Source organism: Lonchura striata, chromosome 2, assembly GCF_050655825.1.
Source record: "Lonchura striata isolate lonStrDom1 chromosome 2, ASM5065582v1, whole genome shotgun sequence".
Taxonomy (NCBI): Eukaryota; Metazoa; Chordata; class Aves; order Passeriformes; family Estrildidae; genus Lonchura; species Lonchura striata.
The window spans coordinates 65,083,556-65,108,726 of NC_140704.1; the positions used below are offsets into that span (position 1 = coordinate 65,083,556).

The 25,171-nt window shown below is 37.8% G+C and overlaps 1 pseudogene across 1 annotated transcript; it reads right to left on the reverse strand.

The window, feature by feature from the left end:
• Positions 1-140: 140 nt before the first annotated feature.
• Positions 141-23,954, reverse strand: LOC116183308 (uncharacterized; annotated as a pseudogene). The gene is made up of 2 exons (XR_014952706.1): positions 19,377-23,954; positions 141-18,794 (listed from the first exon to the last, which is right to left on the reverse strand). The product of XR_014952706.1 is annotated as an uncharacterized LOC116183308 (transcript).
• Positions 23,955-25,171: the final 1,217 nt, after the last annotated feature.

The window sequence follows — 25,171 nt, forward strand, 5'->3', positions numbered from 1 at the left end:
TTCAAAAGTAACAAATCTAACCTGAGAGGAAAATAAACTGGAGAAATTTTGGAAAGGTTGTCAAAAAATGGACATTCAACACTTTCTGAAATACTGCCTTCTTTACACTTGATACCAAAAAAAGACCCAGGTAACCAAAATCCTTTTTTCCTATATTTATTTTTAATATTTAATTTTAGTTTTATTAAATCTGAAAGTTGCAGACATAGTTTTTGCAAGCTCAGCATGCTCAACAAGTAACTCTGAGTACCTTTAACAAGACAAGACTGATTTTCCTATTGGGAAGATTAATTTCTCATTGCTGTTCTTGTATAAGTACAGGCCTGTTTTCCTTTGTAATAAATAAAGCTGAAGTCAACACATGTAACCACCGGTATAATACCTGCATGTTGTGAAACTTGCCCTGACTCAAATCTGCTTAATGGTTTTCCACTGAAAATTCAACATCTGCCAACACCACACAAATCTTGATAACTGATGTCATCATGAACCCATTAAGCCTTGGTTTTTAACATGCTAGAAAAACAAAGGGTTTATGGAAGACTGCTAACAGAGGGCTAAATTCTGGAGCCCTTATTCAACAGTAGGAATTGTTCTTTAAGTAAGGTGTGAGTAAGAACTTCTTAAGCCTGGCAGAATGTAAGCAAGATCTTGTTCCACATTAAATTTAATTAACCAAGCCATTCATGAAAATGACACCGTACGATATGAAACCTGTCACTGCAAATCACCTTTCCTTACTGGGGCTGATTTGGGAATGCATGTCCTGCCACACCAGCTACTAGCTTTGATGTGTCACAGCTGTGATACCGCAGCAAGGAAAAGCCATTTAAATAGAGGGGGAGCTTTGGAGGAGTTAGGCATTTCCCCTAAGGATCTGAAACTTCTCAGCAAAGGCCATCCAGAGATACACACTGAATAAAAAGGTCTTCATACTAATATCTCATAATATGCCTGCAGGATCCCTGTAGCAGTAGTTAAGGGGAAAGCTGTGTAGTGCTGAAAGAGTAAGGAGAATCTATCCAGATAAGGAGGAATCCCAAGTTATCTCCAACATCCATGCACCTGAAAAACTGATAGTGCCTATCCAGCAGTTTGTTTCCTGGGCATAGAGGTGGTTAATCAAAGTTACAGCCTAAGACCTGTGGGGGAGGGAAAGTCAATTAATGTGCCAGATATCCTTGCCAAAGCTTTCGCCAAGATTAGGTTCAGATTGTAAAGAAATCTCGTAGAGAAGGATAATTCTCAACACCTGCGGGCACTTTTATTAGCTGCCTTTCAGAATAGAAAACCTTATGTTAAAGCAGTTTGTCTCTGCTCTACCAAACTGACCTCACATGCTTTTATCTGGACATAACCATAAGCAGATTTTAAAGCAGGCTACAGACGAGTTTGCTAATGGGCAAGTGTTCTGTGGCAAATCGACTCGAGTAAAGTAAGCTGTGGATGGAAGCAATCATATAAAGCTGTTCAAAAGGGGATGCCGTCAAAACAAGGGCAGGTTTGGGTAGGTTTGGGTGCACAGAGGACGAAGAAAGTGAGAGATATCACTAGGATCTTTAACACATTCAGAGGAGGCACCCACCTAAGCAGAATTATGCTGGATCCAGGTCCAGACCACCAGGGCAGAACCTTGGCTTTGTTAAGAGGAATAGAACAATTCCTACAAACCTCTAAATCTTTTTCTCCTGACAAAATTTCAGCAGGGTTTTTTGTTTGTTTGTTTGTTTTGGAGTTTCTGGTTTGTGTTTGTTTGTCTGTTGTTGCTTCGGGGAATTTTGTTTGTTTGTTTCTTTTTTTTTTTTCAAGAGGCAGTTGATTCTACAACATTGCAGAACAAGGTTCAAAAGTTGAATGCATAGCCACAATGCTTCTAAGGAAACAAAACCTCAGTAAATGCCTGATGTGTTTAAAGACAAATTACAATAAATCTAGGAAATTATTGTTTTGGTCCTGCATAATGTAACTCCTCACGAGAAGAAATTCAAATTAATTTAAGATACATTTTTTCCATATTTCGTTGTGAAATAATTTGGTTTTTTTCCTGAAAGGAACAGTTACAACTGCTTGGTGGAGGCTTATGAAATTGTTTTTCAGTCTAGATCCAGTGATATGTATTTTCCACACATATAAACACACAGACACGTGAACAGACATGTGGAACGCAATTTCTGCAATAATTTTTGGCAGCAAAACATGAATTCTCAAATGTTCATCGTTCTACGCTCTTTAAACAGTCTTTCTTTAATCTGTTTTATCCATTTAAATTTTATTTTTCTGTGGTTCAAAACACTCATACCTTTTTTCTAGATAGAAGAGCAGCAAGACAGCTATGATTTCCATTCTTTTAATGCTAACAAAATGAAAGTACTGGCAATTATATTAAAAAAAAAATCTGTGAATTTGGAAAATATAGTGAAAGTCTTTAGATTTTTCAAGAAATAGTCTTGAAATGTTGTCACTGAGCTTTGGTGGTTGCATTACTGCTCTGGTTGCATTTTCTCATTCCTGTCCCAGTTGCAACAGAATCCTTTAAAATAAAATGTTAATGACAATTCACAGCCCTAATTTCAGGTCAGATACACCCCTATTCACTCAGGCTAACCAGTACCTAGTTCTACAAGAGCCTAAATCACCTAAATGAGTGATTATCACAATAATGAGTAAATGACCAGGTATATCAGAAAACTGCAGTGACTCTAGATTTGACTAATTTCTCCTTACAGTTTTTCCTAGCAAACATCACAAAAACAGTGAATCATTTCACGTATCTATTGCCCTTTACCTGAGTTAGGGTAATTTATGACACTTAACCACTTCCTGTGCCGTGTTGCATGCTGTAAAGTGCTGCATGAGGTAAGAAGAGCAGAATTGTGACAGAGCCTTACCACTTGCAGACATTTGCAAAAGAGTTGCAAAATCAGATGCTCATGTTATGATCTTAAAATTTGGGGGGAAAGGCCCTCCCACAGCTTCTGAAAGTATTTGCCACTGATCTAATGGCTCACAGGCTGAAGTAATTCCTGGGCAAATAAAATATATTAGTTCAGAGCTGATGCTGATTTTAACTTTCAGGAAGATGAATATAGTCTTAATTTCAACTAACTGTGCACACTTTAAACACTATAAATCTCTAACTATTATTAGCTTTTACAAAGCAGATAATGAAAAAAAATTAGTGCAATGGGATATTCCTATAAGTGTTCATAATTGTCTAGGAAGGTGAAACTGCTGCTAGGAGTCTGAGCCACAAGAAAAAGAGCATTCCAGCACTCTCCGCAATCCAAATTTAAGATAATGGCCTTCTCCTGCCATTATGTTACAACTTACATTAATTTTAAACCTATTCCTAGGATTTTACTTTGAAAACAATTCTGGGTATGTATATGAAAGAGTACAAATATTGATCACCTTTCTAAAGACTGAACTTAATACCTAACACACCATTTTCAGTACAATAAATATCAAAGACAGCTGTGCAGATATATGTTAGCATTGCTGATACAGGTTTCTCTAGATAAGACCTAACTATTCATCTTATTATAAACAATGGAATGCAAAATGAATCCAGAGAACTGTAAAGCGTAACTCACTCCTGTGTTCTGTGGAATTTGCTTGAGCCTCAGCCCTAAAGAGTGCATTCATCAGACTCTTACACCTGACTAGTTTCACCAGTTGAGAGAGGGTTACTCATGTGTATCATGTTAAATGTGAAAATAACTGCCTGCAGGATCTTAAGGAGCAACACAGGCACTGAAAAGACAGCATAATCTTGATGGGCAAATCACAGCAATGTTCCTCCATGAAGATAAAAAAAAAAAGTGAGCCTGCAATAATTGCTTCATCAGTGCAAATTTGGCAAACAGAACCATGGAGGCTGACTGTAGTTTTTCCACTGTAAGCTTGACCTGTAACTCATTAACCTACCACTAAAACAGTATTTACCTCATATTCAGTTATTTGAAGAACTCAAAGGAAAAGAAAACTGGAATGAATTTTTATACCACTTCCCTGGAAAAAAGGCAAACCATGCCATATGTGCAAAATTTCATAAACACTAGAAAACTACTAAAAAGAAACTATGAAAGACTTACTGAATGTGTTCATACAGCATTCAGTTGGTTTTTTTTTTGGTTTTTTTGTCCACATTAACACCATTGGACTGTAACTCTAATATTTCATTGTTATCACATATATGTAAACCAATCCTTCTGAAAATCAAGACTGCAAACGTTCAAGACCAATGATAAAACTTCATTATTTCCCTGGGCACTTGCTATCTGCCCCATTGCTAACACTAGCATTTCAGGGTATTTCTGCAAACCCTGCAATTACACCAAAATCACTTTTAATCTTTTCCTAGAACCTGATTCCATGAATGGCTGTTAGTTTAGGAAGTCTAAATGAGATCCATTTCACCAAATACTAACTTTGTTTTCTATTTCATGGGATTGTGCTGAATTCAAGACAGCCTTAAATTTAGCCCATGGTGGTTGTTTTTGCATGGGTTTATCAGAGCCTGTCTAAGTGAAGACAGTTCTAGAAATAAAACATCAGGTCTTTTTTATTCTTCCTGTTATTACCCTCATTAAGAGCACAGAAAGGTTACTGTATGTGAAAAATAGTGAAGCATTAGATTAGACGCCTTACATGGGAATAAAACCAGTACTTCCCAAATTCCTTCAGGAAACTCAGATGGGTGGCTCACTTGAAAATATCCACGCAACTTGATGAAGAACTTCACTCCAGCTTCCAAAACAAGTAATTGTCATTTATTGAAGAATTTTAGGCTGATTTCTTTCTTCTTGTCTTTGTATAAACCTTCTAACTAAAGCACTGACCTTCTAAATCAGGGAACATAGGTCCCTGCAACCTTGGAAATAAGTTTATTTTTATTTTCCTCAATACAATGCAGGTTTTCTTATCTTAAATCTCCCTTTCTCATCCTTCTATTTTAAGGTCCCTGAGTTTTCAGGTTGCCCTTTTTCAGTAGCAGAAGGTGTCTATAAGTTACCAATGCACATACACTAACCAAACTATTACCTTTCCCCTGCTCTGAAAATTGTCTATATAATACCTCACCACCAACCTCAAAGATTTCTAACCTCTACTTTGCTGGCTTTTGTTTAATTTCAGAAAAGAGAAGACCCTTCTTGCCTTAAAGCCTGACTGGTTTCTTCCAGACTTAGTAGCTGATGTAAAGAAAGAAAATGCTTCTTACAATCCTGGACAGAACCCTGCAAGTCATCTTGGAGATTGGAAAGACTGTGGATTTATCTGGGAAGAATGTTTCTTCAGCTTTTATTTCCACACTCCAAACAGATGTAATAAATTCTGCAAAACCACAGATATGTAAAACTCTTACCTGTGACTAGTTTTCAGAATCGATTGTAAAAATGCAACCTATTGTGATTTTTGTTTTTAAGCTGCATAGCAGAGGCTGATCAGCACTGAATTCACAGTCTAGAGGTAAACCCTTTACACAGGCAAATTACAGGACTGGAGGGACAGCAAGAACACTCTCTTCATTTCTGCAGGATTTTCTCTACTGCCTGGTCCAGTTCTATAAAATACGGCCTTCAAATGGAGGGGCAGGACTAATCCTATACCAAGTTACTGTGCCTAATTTCAAAGCTTTATGCCTGAGTGCAATCCATGTTCAGATGGACACTGCGTGTTGTTCGCTCTTTATTGCTTTGATTCAGTTTACAAAACAGTTTATAAAAAAGATAGTTTTAGATGTGGTATTCCTATTTTGTCCAGTAAGGCATAATAAGACAGATAATATAAACAGTATAGTTTCTTTTTGCCTTTACTCTTCTAAAGAATGCTGGTTTATAATGGGTTAAAAATCTGCTGCTAAGCACTGGCCATTTTAAGGTGTATTCTTCTCCCCTGCTGATTTGCCCTCTGACCTTCTGGGGGCCAGGGTGGCTGCAGACTTCATTTTTGCTCTATTTCCTGGTCTCTCTCCTGGCTGTGCACTCAATGCTTCCACAGCAGATTAATGACAGCTAATAATATCTGATATATCTGGACATTGCCACATAATGAGTTGCAGTCCCACTGGGTGCCCAAAGTGTCACTACTAACAAATTCACCAGAGCAGCATATAATTAGCATGTAAAAGGAGTGATCATGCAGTAAATCTGGAGGGGAAGATGGATAGCCCATGAGGAAAAACTATAAGGGAAAACTACTATTCTTAACACACATTGGTAAATGTATGTTTCTTGCCATGAATATTTTCTTGATAACAAAGTGTGGACAGGTTACCTTTACAGTAACATTATTCCTTCCACGGCTGATAGGCAGAATTTCATTATGCCACTGCTAATGTTACAATATTTCTGCAAAATGTCACCATATGTAAATTAGAAGAGGTTAGGGTTTCCATCTTAGTTTTCTTTCAAGATGCACTGTCCCTTTCTGCTATAGCCTAATTTCCCTTTCTACTAGTTTACAGACATGCTAACATTGACCCAACCTTGCAAAATAAAATTGGCACTGGAGTATCTTCCTTCTCCAATAGCTAAATAAGAAGCATGAAACACCACACATGATGGGCAAAGATAGGACAATAGAAACAAATTTACTTGATACATTTTTTTCCAAAGTATAACCTTTCCTGACACCTCAGAATATAACCAATAAAATGGGATACATGGAAAATGGGAGTTTCCTGACCTGATCCAAACATGGGTTTCTACCTTGTGTCCATCTGGCTAAGCATAACTCCCTAAGTGCTGCCAGCAGGTTGGGTATGGGAAAAGAGGCTTTCCCAAGAGAAAGGGGCTGACAAGGAGCAGATGAATTGTCCTGATGGGCTGCATTCAGCCTGAAGAGCCCTGAATGGGACAGCTCTGCTCTAGTTTAAGTCAGTCATTTATCCTTGTTAGAAACCATTGCTCAGCAGTGTTAAAGACTTTATTTTGATTTCAAGTTGTGTCATTTACAGGCCTTTTTCCTCTTTGACATCTGTGTAGGAACACTTGCATTGACATCTCCAGCTCTGACGTTTATTTGAGTAACTGACCAAATACCTGGTTAAGTCAGAGAGCAAGGGTTTGGGTTTTTTAATTATTCTTCTGCTGAACAGAGAGGCATTTGGCCCTGAAGGTTCCAGACTTTAAAGTCTTTTTGCTCATAAGGCCCTTCTGTCATGTGAGAGGAAAAAAAGTTTACAAAGAAGCCTCACTTAAAAAACCAAACTGAAATCCGAAGAAACAAGCAAAATAGTCTTCCTGTAACACAAATATTTTAACATGATAAAAAACTACTCAAACGTAAAAAATGTGTGTTAGTTTAGTTATATAAATTTATACAAATTTGTATGGATTTATATAGCCATAGAAATTTATAAGACCTTTATAAACAAATACATAATTTATAATTTTAATAAGTTATATTGTAAGATATAATTTTAATATATTATCTAAATATTACAGCTATATACACTTATATAAATAAATAAAATAATAATTTATCTTAGTTTAATCTCTACAGCTTCCTTCTGAAGGGAGCGCTTGGCTAGAGGAGACCTGTGATCCTCAGGCTGAGCAAGCAGCAGCTGGCAGAACCAGAGTTATATCCCAGGCAGGAATTGCACAGAGCTCAGGTACCAGCCACTGTTTGTGATGCTGGTGAGCACTGTCCATAAACCTTGACACTTTTAAGAATGGGAGTGGATACCCAGCAGTGCAGGGATGCAGCCTGGAAATGACAGTAGCTGCTCCTGCCCACTATTGCATTCCTGCTTCTGTCCTTAGATAAGTGGCCGTGAGCCTCACAGATAGTTCATAAGTTCCAAAAATTTCTGTGGGTTGAATCTTTATGGAGTGTCACACTGGTTTGTGTTCTGCTAAAGAATCAATTTTTGGAGTCACATAACTTTAGTTTTTAGACTCTTTTTTTAAGAAGAAGGTTTACAAATCGGGTGCATAAACCCTGGGGACTTAAAAACTGTACAGTTAATTAAAAAGCAAACATTTAAAAAAAAAGTCCAGAAAGTTTTACTACTTAGAAAGGCAATTTAATTGGATTTTGGAAGGAAAGAAAAAAAGAAAGAAATTAAAAATCTCTAAATTTTTCCTGACAAATAACATCTTTAATTTCAAATCCCTTGTTCTATTTCCTTGCCTCTGCAATCCAAATGGTAACTCTCAGATCAATTATTCAGTATTCACCTTTTCACATAATTTCTTTGAATACAAAAATATACAAATGAATAAAAACAAACAAAACCAAATCAAAATAAAACAAATAAAACCAAAAATTAAAATGAGGCTTATGTTGTTTATCTTGCTTTTAATGAAAGAATTAAACTCACAGGCTATGCAACTCCCACAGGGACCTTTTTTTATGCAATCTTAATGATAATTAACTGACAGTGATTGATGGTTAGTACTGAAGTAATAGTAGATACAAGCGCCCGATTCCATCCAATTCACTTTTCTATTTTTTATGGGTCCTTTTTTGTTTCTGAATTATATCAAATGAATTATTTGTCCAATTATAATTTCACATTTAAAGTTCATCAGGAATGCATTTGCCCAATTGTTCTGTCACTTTGCTGACTGAGATTTCATATAGTCTGATTTCATTCTGTGTTAGGCTTAAGGAGGGCAACTACTTTTGCCTTGAAAATACATGAAAACCTTCACATACATTTCCATATATTTTGTAGGCAAAAGTATTTCTGCTGGAAAATGGGCCCCAGCACACCGAGGCCGTACAGAATTTTTGAATGTGTCCAGGTGGAATTATGTTGAAGGGAACATGAGTCTTTTTTAGCTTCATTTCAAAATATTGTTGTTAGCATTGTAGTCACCTCTAGGGGTATTTTTTATATGCACCGAACGGTTTTTCTACAAGATCACCTTTGCTGAGAAACTCCCAGAGTCTCACATACAACTTTGGTCTTGTTGAAACTCACAAACTCTATACATTGACTACATGAAATCACTGAAATTTGTTCTTTATTCTTCAAATCTACTGTTTTAAATAATTTTTGCCATTATGCTGGTTCTGTCAGCTTTAAAACTTTGTACATATATCAACTCTTTTTAAAGGTTTTTGCAGAGGTCTCTTGCTTTACCAGGAAAATGGTCAAATTTGAAACATGTATTTTACAGAGAAGAACTCATGTTTTAAATTTCTTCATCTGAAGGTAAATTCTCTCTAGTATTTTATCACTTCCTGCATTTAAATGATAATATTTTAACTGCTTTTTTGAAAGAGTCTTTCTTTCTTTTATTGGTTGAAAGAAAAATAAGTTCTTTTTAGACATGCAGCATTCCCTTAACAGCTTCACTGCCCTTTCAGTGTGTCATTACATATAACAAAATGTACACACAATGCATCCCTTGGGAGTTGAAGCTTATCACGGTGCAGTACTTTCAAAGTGAGTGTTTTATACCATTTGGCACCCTGAGGACATGTGAGGTGACACCAGTGATCTCTCAGGAGAGACCTCACTGATTCCTTACCGCTCTTGTTGATGAAGAAATTAGTCAATAACTATATTTTGTAAATTCCAGCAGCCTTTTCTTTCTTTCTCTCTCTCCCGTAAGACAGAGGCTGTGGTAAAACTGCATCTGCCTGGGCCTCAAGGCATGTTCAGTTCTTGCCTACCTTTATGCCCTCCTTGATGAGAGCAACAAATCAAGTTCAAGCATCCTGTACTGAGGGATCCTTCACTAGCCAGACACTGCTAAGCCCTGACTACAAGGTAAGACTTCCATGGAGGTCTATCAACAAGTCTCAATCATCCATACAGGTTATTGCTCAGGGACAAGGGACACGTCTTTCTGCCCAGGGGCTGCCTGCTGTCACTGAACCATCCTTTTCCAATACAATCAGTGATCATTTGACACACGGGGGACTTCCAGACTTCCAGGATTATGGCCAATAAACCTTCCCCACTATAAGAAGAGCAACCAGTGGCCATGAATCATGCATTTTTCAAGCAATAGAGAAGATGGGCAATACATAAATACCTCCTTATTTTTAAGGAATGCTTTTGTTAAGAATGAACTGGGAAATGCTGGTCTGTGCACAAGAAAAAATATCCCTCCCTCACACAGAAATGGCATAGTCCCACTGTTTCAGAGACAACTACAAACAGAAAAAAAAAAAGATTGCAAGAAAAGTGAAGGTGTTTTTTTGGATTTTTCTCATTCTGAAGGAACAAAGCAGCAACAACAAATGATTTGGTGTAAAAAGAAGCCTTTTTTCAAGCAAAGTAAGGGACACAGAATCATAGAATGGTTTCAATTGGAAAAGACCTTAAAGATCATTCAACTTTTTTTTACATAGTGAGAAGCAGCAAAAATAGGAAAGTCTGAGGGGCTCCACTCCACTTCCCCAGTTTAAAATATTAGAGCAATTCTGACATCTCTGAGCAAATGGGTGACTTAAATTCAAAACCCATCAGGTAAAGGTAGAAAAGGACTTAAGCTCTTCCAAGGCCTAATCTCTGTGTTGCTGAGTTGAGAGGCCAAGGCAGCTACATATTCTGCATTATAAATTTTTAGTATCAATTTCTTTCATCAGAGAAAATTACTCATGAATATGACACAAATCAGTGTTTTCAACAGGCTTTCTTCTAATATTATGTACACCCACCTATCATATCTGTGTAAATAACATCAGAAACATAGGCTAATGAAGACAATAATCCAATAATCCAATTATAAATAATTTGTTATCTGCCACAATGCTGAATTTCTTCACAACAAGCAAGAATTATAAAATGCATCCAAGACTTATGGAGAGAATTTTATGTTCATATTCCATGGTACTTCATGTATGACAAGTAACACCTGAGATCATTTTTAGCTCTAATGCCACAGGGTAAAAGACACCCTTAATTTTATGTTGGTAGGCCATTATAAAACAAAATAACAAGTAGACTGATGTTCCAGATCCCATTTTCAACTATCTCTTGATCTCACCAAGCATGCATACAGATTTATAAACTTCTGTCAATGGGACTACCCTCATAATTTATTACTTTTACAGCTCCAAGAGAAGCCAGTTACCAAGGAACTTCTTAGTGAGATATGGAGTTTAAGAAAGGCTTCATGGATTTCAGGACAGAACCTAATTTTCCTATACAAGTAATTGTTCTGCTGCAAAACCCAGAGAGGCCATCTTGTATTGCAGAATCATGACTGTTCTCTTCATTGCCTAAATCAGGCATCAGATTTTCTGTTCAACACCTAGATCCACAGAGCAAGGAAAGGTGAAAGAGCAGGACGTAATCTCATTGTGTCTTCTCTGTGGTTAATTTAGAGGAATACGTTTGAAAGGAGAAAGCAGGCACCAAACCACACTGGAAACAGAAGCATTGATGTGCACTAAAGAGCAATGTGAAGGGAGAGCAGTAAATTAGATATTCCAGCACCTAGTTTCAAACTTTCATTTCTGAAGTTTCGGACCAGGCCTGCTCTCCTAGTTCCTGTTGCATGTTTCTACCATGCATGCAAAGGAAAACAAACCCATCAGCTATGCCTAACCTAAAAGACACCAAGAACGCTGCTGTGACCCCAGTTCAATTTGCAGAGCTGAGATTTTACAGATAAGAAGAGGACAGTCCTCCAACTACACGTATCAGAAAAACAAACAACACTCAAAGCCCAGGTCATTTTCTCTGGGAAGTTTCTTTTCAAAGCAGATGTATTTAACTAAAGCAATTTCCTCCTCATTTCCTTTGAATTTCTTATAAGTCTGGTAGAGTTCTCCTATTTGAAGCCGAATGCTCACAGGACTGCACAAATAATGGGAATAATAATTATTGCACGAATAATGGGAACAAAGTTTATTTCTACCTCCCTTTGTCCCACTGAGTTTCAGGCCAGATTCTCTAACACAGTTTGAAGGTTGTTATAACACAAGCAACCAGCATCTTTCCAGAGTGGACAAATTAACTGATTGAAACCCCTGCTGATGTCATGGCTCAATATATGCAATTCTATTCTAACTGGACATTTTATTTGCCAAAATAATATCTAGGTAGGTACAGAAGTTCCAGGTTCTATGTTGTTATATCCATTTGCAGAGGCATCGACAAATTTTGAGCCAATGTTACTTTGCTATCAATTTATACTGGGGAATTGGAAAAATGGAAAACAGCCTCTACTACACTTGGTGATTCATTTAAACAAGCTTTGTTTCAGTAAAGCAAAATTTGTACCAGTCTACATCCCAATTACCCCAGACAAATCTGCCATGATTTGTAATTACATTATTATTTTAAATTAATCCATGCATGAATTACAGTTGTCTTTTGTTTATTCACTTGTTTAGGCTGGTCTAAAAAATGAGCAAAGCTTTCAACCATTTATAATAAAGGCAAAATGACCAAAAAGACCTACTTTTTTTTTAGTTTGCATTAATGAGTTCATCCCAAAATATATATGCAATAATAGAGGAAATTAAGTTATAAATGTAGGGATGTGCTCCAAGACACCATGAAAATCTGCATGCAAATGCATAATAATCACAAATCTACATTATTACAATATTAAAAAATACCTACAATTAAATTATCATGTGGAAATAATCATAATGTTATTGGAAACTCAATTATTGTGGCAACCCTTGTCGGAGAATTAGCAGGCTATGGCAAAGGCAAGTCAGACCTGAATTCATCAAATATATATTATCACAATATTACATGTTCACTTCGATTCCATGCAAAGACAAACATCCTCACTCACTAGTATCTGCTCAATGCATTTGTATTATTCATGAACAACTCTGTGATCTATTATACATACAAAACTGATTGTACGCTGCTTGCCTGAGGCTACAATGCAGAGACACAGAATTAATTTTATTATATACACATGCATGATAATTGTGTAGAATTCAGTCAAATATCAAACTCTGCTCCTGTGCTCCATTATTTTACTTTCCAAAAAGAGGTCTAAGGTCAGCAGCAATTTCTCTTTGGTGACAGTGAAACTCTTTGTCATTTAGAGTAGAAAGTTCCTGGGTACTAACGAGCCTGGTGTTGTGATGAATGGTCACACATTCCCTTTCCTTTCCAACCCCCACTCATCAAAGGGAAAATGTAACTTTTATTGAGATTCTCAAGAATTTCTTGCTTCTCATGCACACAGAAGTCACTTTGGGTTGAGGACTTAGAGACTTCATTTGTCAAAGATGGAGGCAACTTTTTCATTTGTTTTGTAGACTTGGCTAAAATTGTGTGAGAAGATGATCAATACAATTAGGGAAACTTATTTGCAGCTGTAAGAACCTCTGTTATTTTCAAGACATTTAAGATAAAAACCTCTAAAAATGTTTTCACAGAACTCTCTCCCCTGCTTCACGTTTTCACTAAACTAAAAAAAAAAAAAAACCTAAAACCAACTAATTCCCTTTTCTTTAATAGCACAAAGGACTTATGGGAAGGCCTCCAAATATAGAAAAGCCAGATAGACAATGATTAGTGCCATACAAGACATTTGTAGTTGTTTGAAGACACCAGGAGGTAGAAATGCATCAAAATTAAGAAGGAACATGAACAAGGCATACCTCAAAGTCCTGGCACACATTCAAATGACATTGAAAATCAGCAGGACACTCAACTTCAATATATTACAATTGAGGTGGCAGCCAGGTTTAGGGAATTAAGTTGTATGTATAAATTTTTGGCAACAATATCTATTGCCATTTGAATTCAGAGATGGGGATCAATTTGCACATTGCACAAACAACCATTAGCATGCATCTAGCCTAATGATCCAAAAGAGCTTTTTCAGGAGAAAAAGAGAAAGGAAACTGTCCAGTGTGAGATTCTGCATGCTGAATTAAAAATCAAACCCTGAAACCTCTCTTGTAGCTCCCCTCCTCCATCCACCAGCCAGGGTTTTGGCTATCACACTCTGAATCCCTGAGTTTTAAAAGTGAGGAACTCTTACTCCTTGCCAAGGGCATGTGGAGTACAGTCCCACTCAAGCATATCCCAAACCCATCTTTGCATTACTGCACTGCTTTCAACAGTCATAAGCAAAAGGGCCTCTCCAATGCATTTATATTCTAGATCCTTAACATTTGTAAAATTAAACTGTAACAAGAATTCTAAATCATCTCTCCTAGTCTACTCATCATCCAGGAAGGATTTAAACATCCTCATCTTTAAATCTATGTTTTGTCTGCATATGTCACGACCAGGGTCCATGATATTCACTGTTCCAAGAACAATGCAGGGTGATCTGCATTTAGCAGTACACAGCTCATATATTTGCCACAACATCACTAATTCACTATAAATCCATAAAATTGCCACTGCCCTAATTAAAAAATGTGATTGACACAGAGGAAAACCTCAGGAAGGAGAAACTGAAGAAATCCCTCACATAGCTACATCACAAAAGGTAATAAGTGCACGTGTTAGGGTGGGCTGTTTATCTTGGCTGTTATCATGGCCACCAACAAGAGAAATAGCAAAAGCACAGTTCTGACCAGTCTCCAGGGCAGCAGTTTAGCTGACTGAAATGCTGAAGATGCAGAAGAAAAGCACTTGTGTAAAAGAGCATCTCAATAATGCATTTTGTCACTCGAGTGTATTATAACTCCATATTGTTCTTGAATATTTCTGACTTTAGGTTGGCAGAAGGTACAACTTTTTTAGTGTTAGCAACTATTACAAGAGGGCTGACAGCTTTTAAATATTCCACTCTTTGACATAAAACCCATGATTATTTTCTGCCATTTCAGAAACAGGTGAGCAGCAGGACCTTACAGCTCAGGCAGCATAATTTACCTTCAACCTTTGCCGTAAAAGTACATGAGTTGTTGGGTTGCAGAGAAGATTTCTCCCAGAGATCATTAGTTTGGCAGGCTCTGGAAGTCAGTAAAGACAATGGGGAGAAAGGCCATACTGAAATTACTCATTTTGTCATCATTACCCCAGTTCCTGTGAGGGTCAAGAGTTGAGTTCAGATAAAAATACAAACTTTAAGAAATTTAATTGGAACTCAGAGAAATCACCAAAGCTCTTAAGAACTTCAAATTAAGAGATCAAACAATATGAGAGGAAACACTTTTATTCAACCTGAAACTATTGCTCAGTTTGATATGCCTGAAAACACCTCCAAGAGTTACCCATGGTATTCTGCAACTTTCTCATTGACCTTCAACTCTCAAAATACACTAAAACATAGAAGGAAAAAAACCCATAGCTGTTAAGCCACATATTCCAAGCTTCTAAAATAAACTCATTTTTAAAATTGTATTGCCTTTAACTGTTTTGTCCAACTCCACTTATTAGTAACCACATTAGAAGCACTGGCTGAAAAGCAAATTCTTGCAAAGACTGGAGTTATTTCCTCAGTTAATATTTATTTTGCATGTATCCATAGAAATACTACATGGAAAGAGTGTGGCGCAAATGGAATAACTCTTGGCTTCATTTTCCTGCCAGATATCAGACAGCATTGCTCATGCACAAATCTTTTGGTATTTAATATTTATAACGCAGAAACATCTACTGATCCCAGTTAGGATCAAGAAATTTTATGAAATGTTGTACAAAACAAAGATTATCACTGTTCTGCCACAAAGAATTTATAGTTGGACAGATTGTCATACTAACTATTTCTGCACTAGTTGTTATGTGGAAAGTATTTTTAATCTTATTCTAGTCACTCCTTAATGCAAATATGACACAATAGGTGGCTCTATGCAGTAATGTAGGGCACTCTTGCAGCAAATGCAGAACAGTCAAAAAGACAAGTTGGCTAACTTTTCATTTTGACTGTCTTCCTAATGGAAACATTTTGACATTTGGATTCAAAATGCAGCAATATTTTTGAGATGTGACCCTTCACCAATACTTCTTACCCCAATGCAGGTGATATCATAGTGATTTGCTTGTGCTTGGTTCACATAACACTTACTCTTAACAAGGACAAAAAGGCTTTTCTAGTTCAAGAAGTATGGGGGGAAAGAAATTAATCTTTACACAGCTCTCTTGGCCATGACCAACCCCTTGAATCCTTCTTGAGAGGCACATGAAGAAAGAACAGGTTACCTTTGAGGCAAGTTTAGTATTTAAGCATTCTTTAGGAAACATGCATTGATGAGAGAAAACAGCTTTCCCAAGGCTGAGCAGAGGGTGAGATGGGATCAGAGCTCAGGAGTAATGTTTCTCAGTCACAAGCAACCACCAGCTCTCTTCTGTAGCCCACTAAAGGCCTCTGGCAACCTGAATTCCCCAAATGAGGCAGTAGAGGATGCTCCTTCAAATATCTCCTTGATGACAAGGATGTTTCTATGGCAATTCTGCATTCAAAGTTACTGGTTCGTGTTGCATGAGAGACTGCACAAGGGCCCAAGGAAATGAATGAACCTATCTAAGGTTGTGCATACCCAGGGGGCTTCCATAATTTTTGGGTGTGCAGAAACACAAAGATGTAATAATGACAATGTTGTGCTGCACTTCATTTGTTGAATTACTTCAATACCTTGCTCACAGATGTGTGCATGTGAATCTAATCAACCAAACTCCTCGTAGACAGCAGAGATTATTTTGAGAGATTATTCTTGCTTCTGCTACAGCAAAAGAAGCATCAGCCTTCCATAACTTCTTGAATACAGGGAGGTGTGTGTACATGCATACACCAACATGCACATACCCCTCCCTGTACATGTATCACAAAAAAAATGAGAATAAAATTTTTCCTCTATGTAGCTCATTATTTTTATAAATGTAGGATGATTAAAAGCAGAACTGCCTTTTTATGCAGAAAAAACCCCCACACAAAAACCTGTTTGTTCATCTACATAATCAATTATAATTAAAAAAAAGAAAATGAATAACAACAGGGGGAAAGGAAAGCTGGCTTGATCAGAAATAAATATCTGAAAAAATGTGATTTTTCCATATCCCTTGAAGTCCTAGAATAGGAAAATTTTCTGTAGCTTTTTTTCTTGAATCATATTTTGCTTCCAATAGTAAAACAGCATAATCAACTATTCAATTTTTTGTTCAATAATAGTGACTCAAATTACCTTTTAAATGCATACAAAAAAGTTGCATCTTTTTTTTTTTCATTTTTCCTCTGTGTTTGTTGTATGCTGACATCAAATTCCCTGCAGGCATCCTAACCTTGCAATTGGAGAAACAGCGCTCCAGGGTTTTCCACATGTCTAATACACCTGGATAAAAAGTGCTAATTGTCACCAACTTCCATTAAATGACAGCAGTAAGGCACAAAATATGCTTGATTTGCAGATGCTAGTGCCACTGGGAATTAGCAGCAGATTAGTAATTGTGCAGACCTTGAACATTCCCCTGGCACTGCCAGCCTGAGTTTCCAGTGCAACGTCAGACTACAAGGTCCTTGTTTTCACATTACTTTCCTGAGGAAATCAGGCTTAGGCATTTGCACTCTTTCCCTGTGTGTGTATGGATGTCCTACGTTCCCACAATAATTTCTGATTAATCTTAATTAATTTTTAAAGGAAAGTAGAGGTTGCAAACATACAGTGTCCTTAGGCAAATATAATCAAGCCCGAGCCTAAGTGTTTCAAATATCCTGGCTTTTTAAATTCAGGTATTCTTGCAGACAAATAAACCCTAATTCTGTTCAAATTTTGTTGGCTCTGAAAGTAGAAGGGAGATGTGCCATATCACATATTCAGCAGGTTGCATCCAGACACCTTTTTGAGTCAGGCAACAGACTAAGTTCTCAGTGTGTAGTGATTTTTTCTTTTTACAAACCTATCTGCCAAAAAATTCCTCTTTCACTTTGAGAGCTTTGAATGGGCATCAGGAGTCGGCTTCTTGCACAGGTTCACCCTTGCTCTTTTATCCTCCAGATAAATTCAGACCAACGCTATACCTTCTCTGTTCTCTTCTCGGTCTGCTGCTGCTGCTTCCTCTCTGCTGGGCACACACCAGGACACCGCCCCTGTGGCATGCAAGCTTACTGGCGGCTCGGGTGGCATTGCAAAGCTCATTTCTGCAGGCAGCAACATGATTACGGCGAAGGTGAGGGCGAGGTTGAGCAAATGTGCTTCAACACTTCTTTCTTTGTATTTATCACTGTGCCATAGCATTCCTGCAGCCTGGCCTGCTGCTGCTCCAGCTGCCTGTGCAAACTCCTGATGGAGCGCAGCAGCAGGAGCCGTCGGTACATTGCTACTGGAGCCGGTACTTCTCCTTTTCCTCCTTTTTCTTATTTTCTAAGGTCTCCATTACTGTTGTGGTGTTCCTCCAAGTCACACGTGCCAAACTGCAAGAGGCCATGCTGCTCTCAGTGCCACTCCCTGCCTGCTGTGTGTCAGTCCCTGCCTGCAGGGCCTCGCTGCCCTCACCGGGCACCCTCGGGACCTGCAGCACCTCTGAACTCAATTTGCCATCACAGCAGGGGCTTTTGGCATGCAGGGAGGCAAGGTCCACAGGCAGCAGGTTATCAACCACTTCAGGGCATGAGGAGGCACCTAAGGATGCATCTACAGCCGCCAGAGGATGCTCAGCCAGCCCAGGGGCTGTCCTCTGTGCCTGGCCACCACTAACCATCTCTGGGCCAGTCAGGACTTTTAACTGGGCCACTGCCCTGCTGGAGAGGGCAAACAGTCTTTCTGGCACTGCTGACCTTCCCTTGTCTTCCTCAGGGCTGTCTAGCGATGGACTGGCAGAGCAACCAGGAGATGCTGTTACAGCAACTTGAGTCGGAAATCTGTCTTCATCATCACTGCTGTTTTGGATCTCCTCTTCATCTCTTGATATTACAGCAGCTCTCTCAGCCATTTAACACATTAGTTACAGAAACTTTCTGTGGACAAAGTGGAAGTAAAAAGGCATTTTATTTTCACCTACACACATGGAGAAGCCCAGTGGAGAGTGACATTTGAAGAAAGAGCCTCTTTTTATATTTAAGCAATGGACCTATTTCTTTTCTAATAAAGCACAACCCTTGGGTCACTTCAGGCCATTTCTTGTGATTTGCATTAGATGTTCTTTGAGACACAACATTAATCCAATAATAATTAAAATGATATACTGTACTATTAACATTCTCAAATCTTTAAAGGCAAGTGATCTATCCCTGCAGCACTGGCTGTGCTGACTAATTAAACAGAATACAGTTGTAAATGGGCATTGTAAGCACTTCTCCCATTTAAAAACACAGCTCTAACAAGTGTAGTTTGTAAAGATGGGCGAGTTATCAGGATTGATCAGCTTTAAAGGTAGCTGGAGGTACCACAAACAGCAGGATGCATTCAAATGTCCAAGATTAATCTGTCTGCTACCACTTTGTTTACAAGGTAGCCTTTCCCCCTCTTATTAATTCTAACAGTAAAGCTATATTAGCACCACACTAGCCAAAGAAAGGAAAGAGAAACCAAACACTTACCGAGGTCACTGGGGGGAAGGAAAAGAGTTACAGTGCATTGTGTCTGTGTATCATATTTTCTTGAATGTGAGTCAGCACAATGTGGAACAGAAACATCACAGTGCTGGAGCAGGAGCAGCAGCAGCATTACACTGTTCCACCCAGCAACAGCACAGTCAGTCCCAATCACAGAGGAGTGCAGGGTTGCTTTCTTCCTCCTCAGTGGGCATTCCTCCCTGGCGTGCAGATTTTATGTCATCTTTGAGCATCAAAATGAGTACCAGGATTGGATGGCACTTTTTTTCCCACCTCAAAACCAAACATACATGATTCACCCATTCTACAAGGGGCAATATCTGTGGCTCTTCCCATCCCTGACAGTCAGCAAGGAGGTAGCACAGCATCAAAAAAGGATGAGGTATTCTGGACTCCGAGTGTGCGTGTTTTCCTTCAGAAAAAAACAAGCTTAGATAAACTTCAGTTGCATGAACAAGCTAAACCTAAAGTAAGCATTCAGCACCAACCAAATGCTAAACATGAAGACAGGCAGAAGCTGTAGATCGAATTGGTTTTAATGCACACCCATGTTTAATGAGGCTGGCCTAATCTTTAAAGAGCAGCACTACATCCAACTAAACCATCCCACAAAACAATAAACTTTATCTGTACTTCTGATGTTGAGAAAAGCTGCCTTCAGCATCATCTCTTGTTGTAGTGCCAGGAACAAAATTCACAAATTATCTACCTGCATCTGCTTCAATCAATTCACCATAGGGCTTCAGTTGCCCTAAGACTTTCTCTACTCTATTCTCTAATATAAATAGAAGAAAGAAGCAATCCAAAATACTATCTAAAATCTTCCAGCAGTTGGAAAAGAATGAAAGTAGATCCTATCTTCACTTCTATGTGTGCTGCAACACAGATAATAATTTCTTATTTTTCGTCTGCGCTGAATAGCCTTCTTTCTAATGAATCTGCTAGGATCCGCTTACAAACTTGAACACACAAAGCCTGGTTAATATTAATTCAGATTTGCACCTTGAGATATAACTTAAATGCATTTTTTGGTGCAAGATATAATTTGCACTGAATTTCTAAAATAAACTAAACCTGCTGTGTTTATGTGCCAAATCATGCTGCCGATTATATAAATAATGTAAGATAGAGATTAATATCCAGTGAGTTAATATACAGTGCAAGTTTATATCGTGGTGATTCCCATTTATCTGAATCACAGGCTACAGTAATTGAAGAATATGGAATGCAGATAACAGGGATTTTACTGTATTAACACATTGAAAAGGTTGATTGTAATACAGCATTATGTAGAGAGTCCTATAGCATTATTTTCCTGACTTCCACCTCTGTAGAAACTTGCTGCAAATAAGTATTTTCTAATAGTCTAACAAGGCATGAAAAACAGAGTTTTGATTTCCAGTGTGTTTTTTGTCATTTTAGTTGTTTGTTTGTGGGTCCTGGGTTTTTTTGTTTGTTTGTTATTTCTTTGCTGCTTTATTTTTTCCAGCAAAATTTTAGTCAGTAGTCTTTAAAGAGATAGGCAGGGGACCAAAAAAGTCATTTTGCACACTAAATTAGTGTCACCAAAAATAATAATAAATTATTTTTACTTGTGGATATGAATGGAATAAACAGCATTTGATACAATCAATTAAACAATAAAACTGCAGTCAAAACTCATTGAGATAGCTTTTCATAGAATGTTATAACTTCGTCTGTAATCTATGAAGCTTAATAGCAAAAAAAATTCAGTCTATTAGACTTTGAGAATCAGCAAAGTATAAAGACTGTAAAAAATACATATTTATTATTGCTAAAATATAGGGGGTTTTTATGGTAAGGGCTGCATGTATGTTTCTGTTGTTACCCCTCCCTCTGTTCACAACTTCATAAAATCTCAGCTAAAGGACCAGATGGAAATGTTCTAGCCTCAGTTTCTGCCTAAAGGTGAATACATACTAAACACTTCAGCCAAGAAATAGAGATACTCCAGTACAAAATGGGGAACAAATCCAGTCTTACAACTGGAAAGACTTAAGGAAACCTTTCAGGAGAAAGGTCTCTTGTGTAACCAACAGTCTGGAGAACAGGGAACGAGACCACACCTCATTCAATGGAAACATGTAAATGCTTGTTCTGAGATGACACAATCCTATTCACCTAAGACTGTTACCTGATGAAGTAGCTCCTACAGTTCATCTCCCTTTTATTTGCTATTTGACAGATAAATAGAGACCTGAAAAGGCCTTATGTTGGTTTCTTCTTCAAAACTCACATTGTGCTATTTCTCTAATGAAGAAATAGGAGAGTTTGCTGTTCCTCCTAAGAACTTGTTGCAGGCAGATTCTTCTCAATACCACTTGCTCACCCTTGGACTAGTTTTTCTGTTTGTGGGAACCTGGTTCAGAAGCTGCTTCAGATTTTGGTGAACATTTAGGTCAGACCAACACACTGAGACTTTCAGGCAAGTAAAATGAAAGCCAATATGCTTTTCATTGAGGTTGAGGTTCATTGCCTTTCATTACCACCCACTCACAGGTTGATGCAACTGCAGCAGTTTCAAGGTGTCAATAGACCCTGGGGAGCCACCTCCAAACTGTCAGTCTTGCATGGCCCTGAGAGGTCTATGTCAGCAGAGGTTTTTAATCCATCACACTCGTTCAGGTAATAGGTACATGAGGTGCTGGGCAGCCTGCAGGCTCATAAATGTGAGCACGTGCTGAAAGTCTCTGTGCTTGCAGGCTTATGGAGTGAGTGCTGAGCCATCACAGCTGGGTCCTGTGCGCTAGCAGAGAACGCCTGGTCACAGGGGAGTCCCTGCAGATAGCAGGACAAGTATGTATATTTCTCCTCCAAATATGGTACCATTCTCAAACATTGACAGATATGAGAACAGGAAGGTGCATGGACTTTTTCTTCCATTAAGTACAAATATTTTACTGAATTTCAAAGCATAAAAACATACTTACAAAAAGCATCAAAGGTGTGATGTGCATTGGTGAAGATAGGCCCTTAAAAGACCAAGGCCTGGGATGTTACATTGTTTTGTATTTCAGTTTGGGGAGTATTTTTAACAAAGTATTTAAAAATATCTTATTACACAGTAGTGTAATTTCATATTTTATATTAATTTCTCTTAAAGATCAAAAGCTATATTTTATCTGTTAATGTATGCACGCACATGGCCTTCTGTAAGCTCAGTGAGATCCACATGTGTGCATGTGGCCTAAATTTTTCCCCAAAGGTTCTTTAAAATACTTTTACAGGACAGTAAGGTGTGTAAGAAAGTCCCATATTCCCTTTCTTCTGCCTTCATACCCAAAACGGGCAGGAGTTAATACACAGAATGGTAACATTATCCTCAGGGGCCAGTGACTACCCAGGGACTGCCACCATTCTGCTCTCACACTCGTCCCATCCACACCCAGGAATTTCTCCACTCCTTCTAGAAACAGAGAAATAATAGAGACCACAGATGACATCAAGAAGTGCTGTAGGTATTTCAGGGGCAGAGAAATCACTGCAGGACATGTCCATGGCTGCCAGACAGAAGGAAATTAGAAATATGTTCAGAGCTGCAGCCCAATTGTGTGTTCTGGAAACATTTAAGAAAAGTAGAGAGAATACATGATTTTACAAGAAAGGTTCGACAGCTTTAAACACAAAAATACAGGCATTTGAGCAGACTGTCTTTATATAACGGGTAAAAGACATTGAAACAGTCTGCCACAACTGGTAAAAATTAGCAGACTTGCTACCAGTATCAACAGAGCTGCATGTCAGGGGTACAAATCTCTAGAGGAGTATGCTCACAATGCATTTAGTCTGAGTTTGAATTGTGTTTGCAAGCTGTAAAGTCTTAAGACTGCAGATATCAAAGTGACCCAAACACTAGGAAGGGCTTGATGACAAATCTCACTACAATATTTCAACAAGTCTACCCCAAACTATGCTTGGGCTTAGCTATTCCCAGGTACATGAAATGAAAAATACATTTATATGGCTTTATAAATATATTTTAGAAGTGAAATATTTTGATTTTTCCCCAAGGCAGCAGCTATTCTCTCTATTGTCTCTGTGGAAAGCATTAGTTTATTATTTCAATCACCACTCACCAAGGGAAAGAATAACAGCATCACTGCCCAAATCAGTACAAGCCCAGATTCCACCAGATCCACAGAGTTGTGCTTTTATGCTGAATCAGCCACAAAGGACTTCCCAAAGTCTTGTGAACTCAGGGATCTACTTCCTGCACAACGAGCAGCTGAAGGTTGTCGCAGAGGCCAAGATGGGAATGCACAACCCATGGGTACAAAAATCTGGGATTTCACTTTATTTTTCTCCTATCTCGGCAGACCCAACTGTACTAGGCAGACCAAACTGACATCAAATTGGCCAAACAGACTGCAGAAGAAGCACTTTAAATATAGTTCTTAAAAATTCCAGCACATTTCAGCATGAAGGAAACCTCACGTGTCTAGAGTGGGTTAAGAATTATTTTCAACAAGGATATCTACAGTGTGTATCCTACAAATTAGTGGAGGAACAAATATAAATCTTTATAGTAACTTAAAAAACCTTAAGAACATTTACTTTTTCTGTTTCTAATGGAGAGTATATTCTTGTCTATAATTAATTTTCATACCAAAAAGGAAAATCAAATTATACACTGAAAAAAATTATGAATTGCAAAAAATAATTTCCCCTACCTGTTAAGTGAAAAGAAAACTCTAAAGTATCAAAGGTTTCATTATTTTTTCCCATAATAAAGAAAAGACTTTGTTTCATGGTAGCAAAATTAAATGTAATTACAGTGTGATGATCCTGCATCTATTTTTTTAAATGTTAATTTTGTAGAATACCCATCATTTTGTTCAGGAAAAAATAAAGTGAGGGAGAGGGAGAGAAGAAAATGCAAAATAATTTAAAGTAGAAGATTGTGTAACCTGAGATTGCAGTCTTCCTATGGAGAAGAAACTAAAAAATTGTTCCTGCAGAAAAGATGGTATTCAAAATATTTTTAATAACCTCCAGTATTAAAAGAATTAAAGGTATTGCTCCTATACTGCAAGAACTCCACGCCTGGCAGGTGAATACTGGATTACCCAACCAAGCTGTTAGATTTCAGATGTGAAAATGAGAGTGCAGACAACTCACGTGCCTAGTTAGAGTTCACATCCGGTATGCATTGAGAGAAAAATCCTTTCTTCTAATGAATATGTAAACTGACTGTGTAATTTTTGGTAATTGATGCTTATCCTTGCTTTCATTTTGACACTTGATCATAACTGACAAACTGGCAGCTGAGGAAGAAGAAGACTCTAAGCTGTAAGAATAATAAACAGAGCACAGTTAGAGATGGAAAAAAACTCCAGCATACATGGGAGGAAAATTTCAGGAAATGGGGCTAAGCCATAACTGGATTTTAAAAAATTGTTTGGTGTTTCTGCAACTTAGTATGAATGTATAAACATTTCCAGAAGCCAAGTACATTTTTTTTCTAAAGTTGCAACATTAAATATGTGTCAATTTTCTGCCTTAGCTGTTAAACTAAAATAGTATGTGAAGGGGATATTAATAAAATTACATTTAATAAAAAAAAAAAGTCTAAAAACAGTTTCAAAATAATAATTTAAAGAGAAAATAAAGAATGGATTCATTCATTCTGTTTGAGCCTAAGCATTTCCACAACTAAATTGACTCCTGAGAAGTTTAACTCTGCAGGTCACTGTCAAAGACTGAAAATTATGCACCTACAAACACCTCCTCAGAAATTCTGCTTTCTCATTCAACATGCC